We start from the raw sequence: 18,633 nt of genomic DNA on the forward strand, positions 1-18,633 counted from the left end.
TGAAATAGTTTGGATAACTAAACCAAAATAGAACAATCAATAAAACAAAAATTTCAGAAAAATGGTTTTGCAATCATAGATAAAAAAGTTTGAAATTCTATTTTGCGCTTTTAAGATGTGAGAGATCTTGAAATCTGGAAAACATACCTGCAAAATCTTTATCGCCTCAATTCCATTGCAAAACTTTACCATTCATGAGTCTCCATTATCATCACGATAAGATTCTTACATTCCGTTCCAAAGCTTCGGCATGTCGAGTATTGAAGCATACTCTGTATTATCCATCGCAGTACTTCCATTCTGTATGCAAGACGATTCTCAACGTGTAAAGTTCAGCGTTCCATAAATTTTTTTTTTTTTAAATTATCCATCCAAATCCATCCGAAGTCACTGAACTGAACTGTAGAAGTCCACGAGCCATGATGCATATGTTATCCAAACTTAAGACTTGTGGTTCCTCAGTATTATGTTTTTGTGGAAATAGAATTACCATCTCATTTGCATTGAACTAGGCTTAACATTTACTTTCCGCATATCAGACTAGCTCTGAAAAACCCCTGTCTATTTCTCTAAAAAAATTGTCATTCTGAACTTTCCAAATCAGACATTTTCATAGATTAAGAATGTTTTCCAACGATCTATCATTGTTTGCCAGGTTTTAATACAAATATTTGTAATCGTGGATTTAGTTTGGATAAGTGAGTCTTTCGAAAAACACCATCGAGTTCGCCACTATGCATAGATTATGTCACAGCCCAAACCCAGCAAATTTAAAACCTTAAACGTAAAGTCCATGTTTTAAGCTAAAACCCTAAAGAAGGGTATTTTAGTGATTTTGAATGATCTGAACCCTAAACTCTTCTACATCTCTATTGTTAAAAGAGAAATACCAATATAAATTACCCCTTAGTTTTCAAAGTTATTTACATTTGAATGCCACTAAAATAATAAATTTACCTACCTTTTAGTATTCTTGTCTTTTATAGTTTAATTAATGCATTTTTCTAAAATAAAGTATAACAAATTATGTTTATTTATTTAAAAAATGTTTCTTATAATCTGGATAAACAATAAATTATACTTAATCAATGTCAAAAATGTAACAAGATTTTATTATTACGGAGTGGTTATTTTTTATTTTGGTATTAACTACGCCTAAAAAACATAAAAGTGTTATAAAAATACATAATATAAACCACAAAATCTTAAATAATATACTGAATTATTTAATCGTATAAATCAAATATAAAAGTAGATAACTATTTTATTGTATATTAACATTTTTATCCATAAAAAATACATTTGCACGAACACACGAGTTATATTTTAAAAATAGGGTTGTAACAGTTGACGGATCAAAAAATAAAATAAAATTATTCATTATAAATTCTAAAATGATTGTGTTTATAAATATATTAAGTAATTATTTAATATATATATATATATATAAATTTTAAAAACATATATTATCATTTATATAAGATAAATATTTTTTTTTGCAAACCAAATGAATATGATCAAGCTCTAGTATATATTGAGGGCACGACCTAGAAGAGAGGGAGAGACAATTTTTACGGCCAAGCCCTGCCAAAATAACCGACAACGCAGCCTGCATTTACTCTGAGATATCAGTGCCAAGTTGGGATTTTGGAGAGACGTTTGCGACCAGATACGAAAGAGTTAGGCAAAGAACTCAAGTTGGATTGATAGATCTCATTGCAAGGAAGACACAGAAACTTTCGGATCTCAATTAAGAGGTAATCTAAGTTAGTTACTCAATCTACAAGTTGAGAGAAAACCATTACGTTTCTGAAATCGGTTCAGATCTGGTTTTTTTTGTTTCACAGAGCCATATTGGGAAGAAATTTCTGGTTTATACAAAATAAGTTAGGTGAAGTTCGTGATAGTTTTAGAAAGCTGACGTTACCAGCTTTCTACAGCCACTAAGAACGCTTCATTACGAGGTAAAATATGGAAGTTATTCGATTTTCAATTTGGAGAAAAATCACTGTTTTCTGAATCCGGAAATTCCAAGTCTGAAACCTGTTTTTCCAGTTTCACATAGGAGTTTTGTGAGAAGGTTTACCGGTGAACCAGAGAGAGATAGGACGCTAGTAAGGTTTCTATGGAAAGATCTAGCTGCAAGGAATCTATATCTGTTTACCTTATATTTTTTAGAGGTAAGACAAAATACTTATTCGCGTTGCTTCCTGGACAAGAATCATCTTGTTCTGTCAAAACCAGAAACCCTAATTCGCTTCGAACGCAAATGCAGTTTCAGCACTAGAACAGAGTGTCAATCCGCTAGTTTCAGAACCCACTTTCAACCTTAAGGCAATGGTGAGGGTGCGATCTGTGGACTTTAATTATTATTAGTCAAGTTGTATTCTTAAATGCTAAGTCTAGGAGTTTGTCTGTATTTGATTGTTTGATGAATAACGTTGATGATGACCTGTTAGTTGATAATTGTTAAAGTGATATGTGGTGAAGTTGTTAAGTGAATATTAAATGTGTAAAGTCAGACTGAGGACGAGGACATGGAGATCCCGTCAAAGCCCGTAAACCTGCTGACGAGCCCAAGGTGGCGTACGACCTTTCGAGGTGACGGCCAGCCTAAGTTGTCATGTTATTATTAATACTAGGTCCCTTCCCGGGCTACGCCCGGGTTAATTATTTATAAACCTTAATTTATGAAGAATATTGTAGAACTTTCATGTGAACATATTACTCTTTTTACTGGGTGAATGTTACATATAATTTTTTCTTGCATTTTTATGTAACAAAAATATATATTTTTTAGTTTTCTAAAATACCAAAACTAAGTTATGAATACATAAATAGTCCGGATGATGTTGAAAAGTTGTTATTAGTTGTATTTCTTTGATTATTATCTCATGAGTTGTAGATGGAGTAATTTCTTTGTTGTTGATAGAATAATTTCTTTGTTGTTGATTTATTTTTATTTTTTTCTCTTGCTACTTCTTTTGATATCATATATGATATAATATCAAATTTTAGTTTTTTTTCATTTTTGATTGAAATTTTGAATAATCTATATTATTTCTGATGAAATGGATTCTTTTTAATAGTGTCGTGAAAATTACTAAACAAATATAATATATATCATATACTCAAGCATACAAAGAAATATTTTTACTTTACCATTGTTCACACTCTTAAAATAAGAAAATTATAAATGTTTCGTCTTAAATTTTTGATTAACTATTCACTGATTACATTATTATTATTTAACGTGTTGAGCTTTTTTTATATATGGGTTGAAAATATGTCCCCTTATATTTATTTGATCAAATTTTTGCATCCAAAATATTATTGATACTTTATATATTGTAAATAACTAAATATATGAAATTAATATTTTAGTAATATATGTGTTGATTTAGAAGGGGGATCAAATGTATTTTAACTAACTTAGAAACGGTATAGGTTTAAATGTTCAGTGATTAGTACTCATAATATCATATTTTTTAGAAAATGTCATTTGATTGAAAATAGTAAAATACTTTTCTTTTTGAAACTATAATAGTAAAATACTTGGTTAGTAATAAGTTTGTAAGACTTGTAGTTTCTTTTTCTATTTCGTTAACATAACATTTCCCTTAAGTACAACAAAACTTGTATTATAACAACCAACTTTTAGTTTGGATTTTTGGTAAAAGATTGTCGAGGATCCATGTGAGATTAGCACACTCATCGAACCAAGAAAGGAATTCTTATATTGGTCAAAGAGTACTATTACCTTTCTTCACAGTTTCACTTTTGTCTTTCTAGTGACTGGATCAAAAATATTGAATCAATATATAATACCAAGAATAATATTTGTACCAGTTGACTTTCAGTTATAACAATATATCAAACATCAAAACATGAGGAATGGCTTAGACATATATCTACAGCAGGAACTCCAAAACACAATGAATTATTATAATCTGGAATCAATGGTGGCAATGTGTATAGAAATTAACCATAGAACAAAGAGTTGCGTGGACACTAAATTGAAGAAACCGAAGAAAAAAAAACAAAGCAAGGAATCACACCTCTGATCATGTTTCCGCAGCTTCAGGGGATTCATAAGAGCCTGTGTTACTTGCTCTACTAGCCAAATCCGGAAAAGAGACAGCAACCAAGAATGAAAATGTTAAGCAACAAAGCAAGCTGTAACATTATTTGTGCTATAACATTACATTCATTTGTTTCTGAACAGTTCTTGATCTCTTTTTTGGTCTTCGAGGAGGTTATCAAGTGAAAACGTTATGCTTCACCTTGTCAAAACGGTTCACAGATTTCCAAAAGTAAAAGCTAATGTGAAACTCACCATTGTTATCTCATGTAGACAATACAGTGCCAAAGTATTTTGACGAAGGTTATTCTGTTTTGGTTCCTGATGTAGATAGAAACATTCAATATTAGGGTATAGAGAAAGATACAGTTCACAAACTGAAAGGAACAACAAACCAAGCAAACAGATCAGCGAAGAACCAATAAAACACAAACATGAAGAAGACAAAGTGCTGGTTAAAAAAATTACAAAGTTCAAAAACAACTGAGACTTTGAATAAATATCAAAACTCAGACGATCAATCTGCGGTGTAGCCGGTTTCAAATTAATTTTGTTTTTGAATTACAAACTCTGAAACGGATAAAAAAGAAACAAAGAACAAAAAAAAAATGATCTCTCTTTGTGTGAGGAACAATAACACAAAAAAAGGAAAGACCTTATAGTTGAGAAGATTGAACCGATGAATTTGATGGATATAACATACCTTTTTATAGTTGAGGTAATCTCCAGGATTCAGAGAAATGAAGTAATGGTATATGCATTCAATGATGGATTGCGTGAGGAGTGGAGAATAATGATTCAGTGTACTTTGTAACGTTTCTAGCATTGTACTTGGTGAAAGTTTTGGAGGATGTGTCATATCCAGCGTCAGCACCAAATGACTGGTGTATCTAGAGTGGCTGTTACATCGATCAATGGGTTCTGCTTCAAAGCTGCGGTACGGAGACTGCTGCATGGTCATGGAAGTACTGGACCTCAAGTTGTTAACAGATTTCATAAGTTGATGGTATCAATCTCAAAACCACTGAAATGCATACACAAAAGGGTTATTACTATTATTTTTTAAACCTTGCCAGAACTGTTGTCAGGGACTTTGAAAGAGACGATGGCTTTTGTCGACGGGAGGATCTCAGTGAATGTAACCGTTGTCAAAACCTGCCAAGCAAAGATTAAGTGAGAAATTAGTGACGGTGTTTTACAAATGTTTACTTACTAATAGTGAACCAAGTCGCACCGTCACTATCCTCAGGCTTGAGAACAATTGAGTAGCCACCTTTAGCAACTTAATCTTGTGTTGTCTTCAAGTGAGCAAGAAAAGGATCAAGTAACCTTGTAGCTATCTTCCTAGGATTTCTATCAGATGTTACCAACAGAGACACATGGTGACAAAAGTTAGCGATTTAACAGTCACTGTCACAAAGCTTAACTAAACATTATGGGATCAATAGCCATTTTAAGGCTTCTATTCTTATCAAGAAACATAAAAATGCAATCTTTTGACTTTTACATAACAATATTTTCAGAAAATTACAGTTTCGAACACAAAGTTGAGCATCCGATGTTTGTAACTAAACAATTTTGATCAATTACAACTAAAGAGAAAGAAGTTATTTTACCAGGTTTGAGTGTAAGTGAACTGAAATGCAACCAAATAAACTTATAAAGTCAGTGAGAAGATTTCATCGCAAATCTTGAAACTTTTCAGATTCCAGATCATCGGAAGAATAACCCACAAAGCGAAAATAAGAAAGAAACAAACATTGCAGAAATAGATGGTTCAGCTATGAGGAGAGGAGAGTAACAGAATGGATATACATACCATGATTCGACCCGCTTCAGAGACTGTTGTTTGACCGAACTGGATTCACTGGTAACGCAGCTCCGCTTCTACCAAGCCTGCAGATACATCACTGAAGAATTGGGTGATGGCTATGGTGAATTATCTGAACCAATAGTAAGCGTATAGAGTCTGAGGGAATCAAATAATCTCATCATAGTTACGGGTCTATACCTGTAAGCATGCCTCTCTCGCCGTGATGTATTTGTCGTGTATGATGGTGGAGCATAGAATCAGAGGATATGTTTATATATTGTGAAAAAGGGAGTTGGAACCTGAAGAAAGGCAGACATGAACATATGAAAGGCATGTGTGTTCGTTCGATCTAGAAATTCGGCATTGCCAATGGCTACGGAAGACTTTTTGGTGGATTACCATCCATTGGGAGGAATGTTATAGAAATTGAGAGGAAGGAAGGTGAAAGGAAGACATAAGTGGGATTTCTGGAGGATTCATTGATCAATTATGGAGTAGTGTGCTGATTGATCGACCAACCGTTGAGGAAGATGAAACGATGAATCTTTCAAAAAAAAAAAGATGAAACGATGAAGAGAGGATGTCGAAGAAATGATCAAGATCTGCGTTTTAAGGATTCTGGTGTATTGGGCTACTGGACCAAAATATCATATATACTAATTAATAACAAAACATGTGCATTAATAACTAATATAGCCTAACAATGTTGTGGGTTTACGGATCAGCAACAAAATCAGCCCAATTAGAGTGTGACATGGCAAAAATAATGAATTCTGATTGGTTGATTATAATTAATCTGAGGAGCAATGTGAGAGCTTTATATGTTCCTTTTAGTATAGGATAGATTGGATCAAAATTTACAAAACCCATTTTTAATTACATGAAAAGTTATTATGTGTACTATTATGTATAATGATAACGTTATTGTCATTATATATAAAATCAAATCATGAAAATTTAATGAACATAAAATTTAATCTATTTAATTACTAAACAAAATTGTAACACTTTCTTAAAAAATAATAATAACCATTTAGGAATGAAGTACAAAACAAACGTGTGAAAAATACTATGGCACAAGTGTATAGTTATGTAACATCACAAATTCAATAGAATTATCAAAACTTCTTACAAATAATTTAAAATATATATTTTACATTATATGATTACAGAGAAAAACACAAATATGATAACAATGAAAAACAGAAATATAATTTTTTTTTAAAAAAAAAATATGTAAAACAAAAAATATACCCGCCCTTTCAAAAGTGGGTCAGAATCTAGTAAGATTTATTAAAACCTTTTAAGAGACTCTATTACATTTTTCAATGAGTACTTAGAAGACATGTGTAGTCCACATAATTGTTTGTAGTTTTCTTTATTTACTCAGTCACTTTATTATTTTCACTTTGATCATTCATCTGTTCAAAGATGAATGAATTTCTTTAACGAAGACGATGAGTGTGATTTCTACAAAATATGACATTTTTATGAACACGGTAAAATCTTAGATATTGAAATATTATGCTGAGCGTTAAGACTTTAAATAATCAGCTATTAATTTGTATAGAGATATGAATAGCTATATATTATTAGGATTGAGAATTTGTAATTAAAAAAAAATTTGTTGACTTGGAAATTAAAAATTGATTATAAATAGTAATTAAGATAAATGAATTGGTTAGCAGAGTATTAAGTGAATCTATTTATGTTGTTCACGAGAAATAGTAATTAAGATGTTCTATTAACGTGAAAATTGTAAATATTTTTATAACAAAAATTTCCTACAACAAAATGTTTCTAACAAATGTGAACAAATTTCTAAATAACAAATTTATTTTATTAATGAAATATTAGAAATTTTAATGTTATAATAAATTGATTAAAGCAACGTGATTTAGGAAAAACGATATGTTTTTATGAATTTTAAAATTCGAAAGGAAATTATTTTTGATTAAGCAATATGTTAAAATATAAGAGAAATTGTTATATATTTTTATTTTAAGTATATATCCTTTTTGATATATATAAAATAATTCGTCTTCAGAAGTTGTATGTTTTAAATATAAAAATGGCTATATTTTTAATAAATATATTATTATTTTTATAATCTATTCCTTTTTATTTATATAAATAAATTCGTTTTTATTAAATTACATGCTTTGATATAAATTTTTATATATAATTTTTTTAATATTAAAAATATTGCATTTTTGTTTTAAATTCCTTTTATTTATATATAGGGTATTTGTTTTTCTAAAGTCCATATTTTAAATATAAAATGCTATATATATTTATATAAAAGATATTTATTTTTGATAGTAAATTAGTTTGGAAACAATTATTAACAGAAAATAAATTTAAATAAAATATTAATAATTGCATTTTAGTGTTTAATTTAATATATTAAAGTTAAAGTTATTTTGTAATAACTATTGTAAAAATTAACATGAGAACATCATATATGAAATTAATTTTTCAGATAATATTATAGAGACTAGGATAAACCCGCCCTACGGGCGGGGCGAATAAATAAACTAATAATACAAATTTATTTTAAATTCTAAATTTACTTTTACCTAAAAATACCATTGAAGTATATACTTATTTTACAACAATTTTATCTATATATTTTAAAATTCATTTTAGAAATTACTAACATGTCTAAGACACATAATTTTTCAAATTACAAAACACTATGAAACATTAGTTATTTTAAAAACAATTATGTTTATTATGAATTTTTTACTATATATTATTTCTAATTGTTATTTCTTTGATTTGTGTTATTATATTCATCAGTTTTTACTGTTAAAATTGTTTCATATTATGATATTCAACCTTAATTTCGTTGCAGTTAACTAAATTTCATAATATAATGTTGAATTCTTATGGGCTGTCTTTATTTTGGGTGTGTGAATATTTTGATATGTTTATTTTATTTTGATTATCTAGTTTGATTTCTACTATTATTGTAGTTGTCAGATTATTTTAAACCATATCAGGTACACATGTGTTGGTGAGGTAGAGGAAGATTAATTGTTCTACTAAAATAAATCGAGAGCAAATCAAAAGAAGTCCCTCTTGTATATGACTAAACGGAGGACCTCGCTGCTTTGTTTTATCTGGTATTGTTTATGAAAATGGTAAGTATAAAATCTTCCATTTTTAACTCATATTCAGTGACTTTTTGACTTGGGGAAAATCATGTTTGCTTTCTTTCACGGTTAAGGCCAACGATAGAAGTATCCCTTCCTTGAATCTGCTACATATTCATGAACTTGGACTAATGTAACAATGAGCTGAATTCATATTCATGAATCATGATGCTCAACTAAATATTTTTCATTTTCAAGTTAAGAAGCATTACTTCTTTTCACGTGCCAAATATAATCTGTAATCAACATGTTGGGACTGGCTTCTCCTACTTTAGAAATCAAATTTTTGATAAACCGAGTGACACATGTGTTGGTTAAGTGTTTTTATAATGTAAAACAAAAGCGACAAAACAAAAGAATGAAAACTAAATGACCATACTTGTTTTGAAGGTGTAACTTTTGGAGGTTGCAGTTGGTACTTCTTGCCTCAGAACAGTCTGAGAAGTCAATCTTGATCCACCTGTTATATCATCTGCAGCACTTGAGGTTGGTTTCTTATGCTGCAAAACCGTAGCATAGACAGGTCGTACGGTTCGTTTAACATGCACATGAAATCTTCCACGCCAAGAACTTTCTTTTGTAAAATTTGGTTCCTTGGCTGTTGATCCTGAAGACATCCATGATAAAGGTGAGTATCAATGATAGAAGTACTGCCTAAATCCCTAGAGAGTTGTTTTTCAATACTACTTGGAAGACATAAGTTAAATTGTCCTTCTTAAAAACAAAAAGAACAAACCTTTATTTCAAGCGTGGTATTGCAGTCCCTGAATTTGTCAACATGTGTCAACCAAAAACCCTACTCAATCCAAAGGAGATAGAACTCACTGAACAAATCAGTAGAAAGTTTAATAAAATAGATCATCGAATCAAACTTTACCACACAAGGTTATTTGAGGCTCGAGTCAAATCTATAAGTTTAGGATATGTCTTTAAGACCTACAAAAGTGTTATGTAAATATATACTAATATAGTATATACCTTTTGCATTTGATTTTCAAGACAGTGGAAGAAGATGGATTACTCTGCCGATTCCTCTTCCTCTAATTGATAAATAAATTGTTTATCTGCTTCATCTTGCCTTACCGGTTACTGAAAGTAAGATGAAGAATTAAAAATAACACCTAATAACACTGGATCAAACAAATATCAAAACAGAGTAACATAATCGAGATGAAAAGAGAGAGAGAGAGAGAGAGAGCGCAAATCCACAACGAACTTCCAAGCAGCGCTATTCTTCTTGGTTAACAATAAATCTCAGATTGATGAGACTGGATCGAAACCATAGACCCGATGAGTAACATGTCGACGAACTGCAAGCTCTATATAAAGGGAGCTACAAATAAAAGGGATTGATCTTAACTACATATAAATTTGGGACGAAGAACACGTAGACCAGTTTCAAGAAAATTATTTTACCAAAATCGAAGCTCTGACTGAGCTGGTTCTGTGAGATGTCGTTAAAATAGACAGCGACTTGAGACTTGTCAGTGGAGATCTGAGATTCTCCGGTGGATTTCATGGACATGGATGTGGTTTCACAGTAGTTTTTTTTTTTTTTTGAGTGGATTTAGGTTTAGATACAACGCTTTCTATAGGTGGAGGATCAAGGGGAGGTGGAACGAAAATTTTAAGAAGAAATTAAAGTTGATCATTGATTGATAAGGAGATGCTCAAAGTAACCCTTATACTCAGAGATCGGAGAAGAGGAAGTGAAAGACCGTAAAAGAGTTTGTCGACAGACTGGGGATGGGCTGAAGATTGTTGAAACAAAGCCCACACAAAATGCTCAAATGACGTGGTAAAAAGACTAACTCTGATTGGCTGATTTTCCAGTCTGATGTGGACAACCTCCCTGCTCCTCATATATCCCTTTTAGTATTAGTTAGATTGGAAATGGTTATGAGATGAAAAATGTTAATGCGATTAATGAATGTGTATTGAAATAAATGATGTGTTATGTTTGTTAATTGCTTAATATGTTGGGTGATGAATGTTCTAGGACTAGTATTTTTGCATGCAAGTTGGTTAATAATGTTAGGAGTCATGTTGGCAGAAATGACCATCCTCACTGAATGACTGTGTGTTATTCACCCCTTTCTCTCTTTTCCTTTTCACTGTATGCAGGTGTTTCTTGTTGTTCAAGTTAGGGCACAAGAGTAGGATTTTGGGGACGGGCATTACAGATTAAATTCAAACTCAACACTAACACATAAGAAAAACACTACTTTGCTCGGATGGTGATACTCTATTCTGGATAAGGTTAATTTTGCTTTTGAACTTCAAATCTAGTTTGGAAAACCTCAATTAACAAAATTGAAATTTTAAGTTTTTCTGTTAAGAGATATCTTTCACGAAACATAAGTCATATGCATTAAATATCTGTAAGCCTAAAGATTAATTTTTCTGTAACAATATTTCAAAAAAACATAATGTTTGATTCTATGATGATTAAAATATAATTTTAATGTTAACTATATTATCTTTAATACGGCAAATAGTGTATGTTTGCAAGAAAACAATTAGCACTGTAAGAATGAAAAAAAAAACAAAAATGCAAAAAAAAGTTAAGTTGTCTCTGAAAATAAAAGAATAATTAAACCCTAAGTAAGTTTAGTTAAATTTTTATTTATCTACTTAGTAGTTGTTAAGGTAAAATAAAGCGAGGTCTTCGTAATACTATGAAAACTGTTGGAAATAAAATCGGTCATGGTAATATCAACGGCTAAATTTTTTTGAGAAATTGTGCCTTAAGAAAACATAAATATGAAGTATCGAAGAAACAATACGACATAAGTCAAACCTATTTGTATAAGGATACAAGAAAAAACTTCGTTTATTTCATCCCAGACAAGGAATAAAATGATTTCTATCAAAACATAGAGTTATTGGAAAAACGTTTTCACTGAAGGTTTTTGCAAAAAATGACAAATTATACGAAATAATCTTCCGTAAAACAAAATTATGAAAGTTTTCGCGGAAAAACCCCCATAAGAAAACCTATGAGACAATCTTTTACAAAATAGGTTTCGAAAAAAATTTATAGACAAACTTGCGTAAAACAAACAAAATAATTCCAAAAGTACACGAAGAATCAACATAGGGAATGAGAACATAAACTTTAGGACATCGGTATGTTCCTTGCTTTTTTTTCAAACATTCTATCGAGTCAAAATGTGTCGTAAAGGTAACTTTAGGAAACCAGTGCGTTCCTTGCTTAGTATATAGGACAAGTGATAATTTACCCTTAATTGTTGGTGCAGATGTCTTAGCGACCCATTGGAGTAAGGGTACCATCACAAGGAAGATAGTTAAGACGCCGAGTACCGAATCGTTACTACTCACCAAGTTCTTCAAGTTCAGCAACACAAAGTGATTGGGGACCGTCAGATGATACATAAACCGAAGTGTCAAGTGAGAGTGTGCCATTTTCTATGGATTTTGATCAACAAGATCATGGTCAAGAGGAGCAAAGCTGATCAGAGTATGGGAGAAGATCATCATCAGATCATCAATCTGTTCAAGTGCAAGAAACCCTGAGAGAGAAAGTTAATCCATGTGCAGTGATGCAAGACCTGCTAACATACTTAATTTAATACCAAGGAGATGCCAATACTTCATCGTGATCTACACCACAACCAGATTTCCTTAATATCGTAACCATGATGAAGAACTTGGGCAAAAATCATTTCGAAGGAGGAACAAATCCTTTTGATGCTGGAGGTGACTCTAGGACTTGCTTCCACTGCAGAAAAGCCGGACACTACTAGAGGGAATGTCATTAGCTGCAGACGGGACAAGGAAAGGGTCGTCGGGATGTTGGTAGATCTACCCAGAGCAAGGGACCGATTACAACACCCGGGGTGACGAACAGTCCATGGACGAATCAGTCACTGGTAAAAATCTGAACTTATCTCTTTAAATTCAGTAGCAATGCATGGTATGGAACCTAGAACGGTTATATACGTAGATAAGGGTCGCTTGTAGGGATCTTGAATATTGGTGGTGTGAAAACACACGTTATTTTCAACACTCGGGCTACACATAGCTTTATGAGTCCATAGATGATCGAAAAGGGGGTGTTCAAAATGGGAATAAGGGATAGCTGTGGCGTAGTGAGTGCAGCGGATGGGCAAGTAATGCATTCACTAGGGCTCGTGTAACACATCCTAGTAATGGTCCAAAACAGGAATATGCATGTGGATCTGATTGTTGTCCACCTAAAAAGTGACGAGGTGAAATTTGGTATGGATTGGTTAGGAAATAATCGAACTACTCTTGATTGCCACCGAGGGTGTAATAACCCTCACAAGCAGATATAATTTTGGTCTAGAAAAATCCCGCTTGACCAGTTTGGAGTTGGTTCGACCAGAATTAAAAATAAAAATCGACCCGGTGAATTATTCTTGAGGAGACTGTTCCGAGGCCAAAATACCTACTCTTAATAGTTCTGACCAAGTGTTAATTATTATGATCGAGTTTTATCTAAGCTGGACGAGAACCGATGGACGGGAAACTTTTTATCGAAAACTGGTCTTGAATACTTTCAGCTGCTTGCGAGTCATGTGCTGCCTGGCTGCTTGCTTCCTTCCTGACCTGAACATGTGACTTGCACCTTCTTGCTTGCTACATTAAAGTCATGTGAGTTGCACACCTGCTTGAAGTTTCTTCATGGAAAGGAAATGACATTACTTCATGGGAAGGAAAGTGTGATTCAGCTCACCACATGTCTCACACTGATATGAAACTTTTGTCCTTTCTTTCTGACTCTTCTCCTGCTGTTTCCCCTGTCATTTATCACCTTTTCCTCTTCCTGGTCGAGCTCATTCATCTCCGAAACAAGAAAGAAAAATTCAGAGAGAAAGAGAGAAAGAAAGAGAGAAAAATCTGTGAGGAAAATCAATGAAACAAATCAGAAAAAAAAATCAGAGAAGAGAAGTGAGCTTGCACGACCCTTTCTAACCCTCTTATGACTTTTATCATTGTGTTCTGTTGTGGCTAAGAGCTGAAGGTTTGCGTCCAACAGCTTAGAATCACCCAAGTTCTTCAGCCGCTGATTTTATCGGTAATATCGAGATCAGTTTTGCTTGAGCTTCAGTTCTTGTTAGGTAACCAAAACGAGTTGTTCTTTTTCTGATCTTGAACCTATCATGGATGTCTAGTTCTGATCAGGTTAGACGTGTGTTCAGCTTGAATCTTATAGCAAAAAAGTTCATTTAAACCTTGAGAAAACCGGTGTGCTTTAGCTTCTAGTTCAGAACGGTTTTGTTTTGAATCAGTGGACTGATTTGTTAAGCTTCTTGTCCTGGATCAGTTGTCTACACCTTTGTATGGTTCAGTTTTATTTATTTTTGGATTAAATCAGTCTCATGGAATCATTAGCTAAACTGATATGAGCTGATTGGATTTAATCCAAACTGAAGTAATTTTGTCCTCAACCAAACTGTTAGGAGCTGGTCATAATCGAACCCAACTGATCTTAGCTGAGTCTAACCATACTGATTTCTTCTTGAACTGGACTGATGAACCTTATATCCAACTGTTATGCTTTTGGTTCAGTTGGTCGAAGAGATTGAAATTACCAGCCGGATCATGCCTTGTCCTCATTCTATTTTGGGGAGTTATCAGCAAGTGATGAACGTTTAACTTGAGCTCGAGTCTAGTTTTTCTTAGCCAATCTCATGGATTAAAGGTGAGTTTAGATAGATGGTTGATCAATACTGAATGTAGATGATTGATAGGCTTTGTCTCTTGATCAAATATTGAATGGTGAGGTGTTTACTTAGTGTAAATACTTAATAAATATTTATGAATGTTCGTAGAGGTTTATTCCGAACCTTAGTACTTGTTCTGAAGTACTGATATATTATATTATTAAATATATGAGTATAAATCATGTGAAGCCTTATTGTATACTCACTCTCCCGAAAGTTCCCGCATTACCGTGAATTGTTCATGCGATACGGAACAAGGTCACGAAGACACGATGATGGGGTCGCACCCTAGAGGCCGTATAACTGCATGCAGCATTAGATGTTCGATCTTGGAATATCTAATGGAGATGATGGTTATATTTATTTCCCCGCTAGGCTCGGTTAGCCTTGGTGGTTTTCCGGGTTTAGTATATATATATTATAAGTATGAGTGAATGGTGGGTGTCGTGGAGATGATGTTTAAGATAAGATTCACATCGATGGAATGATAGGCCGTATATATGTATTTTTATTAGTTATGAAATATATTTCCACTGCATACATATGGAGTTGATTTCTCTAGATATTACTAATATACGTTGGGGTGCTGGGCTAGGCTCACTGAGTAAACTAGTTACTCATGACTCATTTGTGATGCAGGTAACCAGTAGACGGGAGACCTTACTCTAGGACTTGAAGGAACATCATTAGCCAGCGGTAGTTTTATTATCCTTGCAAAGGCGTTTTGATATTTCTTATGTATAAGATTTGTTGACCGAAAACCTCGAGGTTAATTTATAACAAATTTTGTAAGATGCTTTTAAATGATATATATAAAAAATGTTTTTAAAGTATGAGTTCCATATGATATTAGTCCTTGTCTGGATGAACTAACTATCAGATATTGCTTTTTCTGGTTGAAAAGCCTGGAGTGATATTCAATAGGAGCGTTGGTGTTCTTTGGTTGTTGGTCTAAAGTGATCGGAAGTATTCTGAGATCCTCGGATCGACCATCGAGGAACATCGACCGTGTCATCTTCGGTCATCTACGATCGGGGGTGTCACAGAGGGTGTGTGAGTTTCGAGAGTGGGGTAAACTAGATCAAATTCTAAGGAAATAAACAGACTCTGGGGAAAGTAGTTGTATCAGCAGTCCCTGCAAAAAAGATGCTAGATCGGCGTTGTGAGGCTTATTTTGCCACAATCACCAGTATAAAGATGGTAACTTGGCTAGAACTCCGCTGATATCTAAACGCTACAAGGCATACCCCTGATAGGTTGTTCCTCTTCACGATAGAACTAGAACCAAGGATGGTTGCTCTGTCCAAAAATCCGTACCGCATGGCTTCTGTCGAGATGGCCGAGCTTCTGCTAGATCAGATCAAGGCAGCAAAATAGTTTTCTATGATCGATCTGGCTTCGGGATATCATTAGATTCTGATAGCCTAATGACGTGCGGAAAACAACATTTAGGACGAGGTATGGCCACTATGAGTTTGTGGTTATGTCATTCGGTCTGACAAATGCGCATGCTGCATTCATGAAAATGATGAGTTTTAGGGGATTTTTTTGTATGATATTTGTGAGTACTATGGAACGATGGACAACGCTTAGTATTCATGAGTTCTATTGAGAATATGCAGGAATTTGAGACTGAAAGAGATGTTTTATTGAGTAAAGAAGCCGGGACTACATTGATTGGTGTATAAACCCTAATTCTAGCCGTCTAACTCTAATCTCTAAGTCTCGAAGTGTCGATCCCTTGCTCTAGGGTTTAGGCTCCCCTTATATAGTTGTTTCGGGTCGGCCTTTAGTCGGTTGGAGTAGGTTAAACTCTTCCATATTCGAAAAATTTGGAAGGTTATCCTTATTGGAAGTTTTCCTTTTCCCACAGGAAGGGGGTGGTCCCTGGGACCGGACCCGGAGTACTTCCTAGCGGGGACCCGGGGTGTCTCCTAGCGGGGACCTAGAGGCTGGTGTCCTGCATGGGGTTTGGAAGAATTCAATACCTGAGTATTTTTCTCCAACAGTTTGCCCCTTATTGCTCGATTTCGTCATCGAACTCGCTGAATAACATGTGCACTCAAGTCAACCAGAGTTGCTCATTCTCAGTAGGCTTCCCTTAGGCAGGACATCGCTTCAGTAATCCTGCTATCTCGGGTTCCTCTCAGGCCAGAGTCACACTCTGAACCCGGGGGAAGACCGGTTCCCTGATAACAAACCAGGGTCTGGCGCTATCTTTCTTGAACCGCTGATGTTTCGTCGAAGATGGAGAAGCTCGGGGCTTTTGGGGGTGTCTTGGAGACGGCGGAGCCTGGAGATTTGATGATTTCCGAAGAAGAGGCATGAGTGCTTTAACGTGATGCGTAGAGGCAGGTCTGAAAGCTGGCGCGAGTTTTGTTGAAGGTTCCAGATCGAGTTCTAGGTCCCGTGGAGTTTCCATATTTGGCGCCTGGGATAACTCCTGTCGATTCTCGTCCGACTTTGGAGATTTTTCCCCTTAAATGAAGGAGATCTGCTGGGGTCACAATTTGTGTTGATAAGAAAATGATTTGAATTTCAATTCTCCCTCAAAATCCGGAAGTTAATAGGCTCGCGGCTTCCTTGGGAATCCTCCCAGCGGCTTCTTCTTTATAGACTTACCCTTTCCTTCTTCCTTCTTTATTTCTCGCTCTTTCGCCGCCATACCTCAGATTGAGGTAACGTTTTTTTAGCCCTTCTTCTAGTTCTTCTAGGTAGATAGAGCCTCTTAGCTTGTTAGGTTTCCGCGGGTTAGCTTTCTTATTGCCGCGATCTGTTGGATAGGAACTATCAGAACCATGTCTAAGCGTTTCGCTTCTTCTGTCCCTACGGCGGCTGATAGGGCCAAGTGAAAGAGAAGGATGGATTCTCCAATTTCTTGATCAGACAGCTCTTCGGAGTTGTTAGGGGATTTTTGTGTAGGATCTTTGTGAGTACTACAGAACGATGGACAAGGCTGGTTTCGTATTGATTTGGAGAGATATATAAGAGATAAAGACTTGAAGAAATGTTTTATTGAGTAGACAAACTAGGATTACAATGATTTGAATTGGAACTAGCCGTCTAGCTCTACTCTCTAAGCCTTTAAGAAGTCGATCTCTTGCTTTAGGGTTTGGATTCCCTTTATATAGTCTTCCTAAGGCGGGCCTTAGTCGGTTGGAGTAGGTTAAACTCTTCCATATTCGTAAATATGGAAGGTTCTCCTGATCGGAAGTTTTCCATTTCCCGGAGGAAGGGGGCGATCCTGGGACCGGACCCGGAAATTTCCACAGCGGGGAACCGGAGTTCCTTCTAATGGGGATCCTGGAAACCGGGGTTACTTCCAGCGGGAATCCAGAGGCCGGTGTCCTGCCTGGGGTCTGGACTGAATATTTTACCCCAACGGTTTGCCCCTTATTGCTTGATTTTGTCATCGAACTCGGGGAATAATCTGTGCACTCAAGTCAACCAGAGTTGCTCATTCTCAGCAGGCTTCCCTTGGGCAGGAAATCGCTCCAGTAATCCCGCGATCCCGGGTTCCACTCAGGCCGGAACCGTATTTTGAACCAGGGGGGTGATCAGTTTCCCTTACATCAGACCGGTGTCTGGTGCTGTTTAGACAGCTGATTCTCGTCGAGGACTGGGAGCACTGGGCTTCTGATGATGTCTTGGAGACAGTAGAGCCTACAGCTTTGATGTGCAGAGGATAGACAGGGGGGCTAGGACCCATACGGTTTGATGATACTGGATGCTCTTTTGATTCCTCCAAAAAGCAAGCGCTTTCCTTTTTGTGGGAAGAATTTTCCCTTTTTCTGCAGAGATCGGGTTTCCTTTTCATCGTCCATTTATTAAATCAAGCACTCTTTGGGAAATTTGGAAACAACTCTATTT

General features: G+C 34.7%; 2 long non-coding RNA genes across 8 annotated transcripts; one reads left to right on the forward strand and one right to left on the reverse strand.

Annotated features, from left to right (window-relative positions):
• The first annotated feature begins 1,285 nt into the window (after positions 1-1,285).
• Positions 1,286-3,723, forward strand: LOC103848488. Its single transcript, XR_004450388.1, has 2 exons — positions 1,286-1,757; positions 1,848-3,723. It is a non-coding gene; the product is annotated as an uncharacterized LOC103848488 (long non-coding RNA).
• LOC103874263 lies at positions 2,973-10,790 on the reverse strand. 7 transcript variants are annotated; one of them, XR_004450383.1, is made up of 8 exons: positions 10,469-10,790; positions 10,031-10,385; positions 9,789-9,876; positions 6,093-9,659; positions 5,901-5,991; positions 4,785-5,434; positions 4,337-4,402; positions 2,973-4,113 (listed from the first exon to the last, which is right to left on the reverse strand). It is a non-coding gene; the product is annotated as an uncharacterized LOC103874263 (long non-coding RNA). The 7 variants fall into 7 exon arrangements; XR_004450384.1 differs by having other exon boundaries at positions 2,973-4,116; XR_004450386.1 differs by lacking the exon at positions 2,973-4,113 and having other exon boundaries at positions 4,130-5,049; positions 5,150-5,236; positions 5,316-5,434; positions 10,469-10,788.
• Between the last annotated feature and the right edge of the window lie 7,843 nt (positions 10,791-18,633).

The sequence above is a fragment of the Brassica rapa genome, chromosome A08 (assembly GCF_000309985.2).
Source record: "Brassica rapa cultivar Chiifu-401-42 chromosome A08, CAAS_Brap_v3.01, whole genome shotgun sequence".
In the NCBI taxonomy this organism is placed as follows: Eukaryota; Viridiplantae; Streptophyta; class Magnoliopsida; order Brassicales; family Brassicaceae; genus Brassica; species Brassica rapa.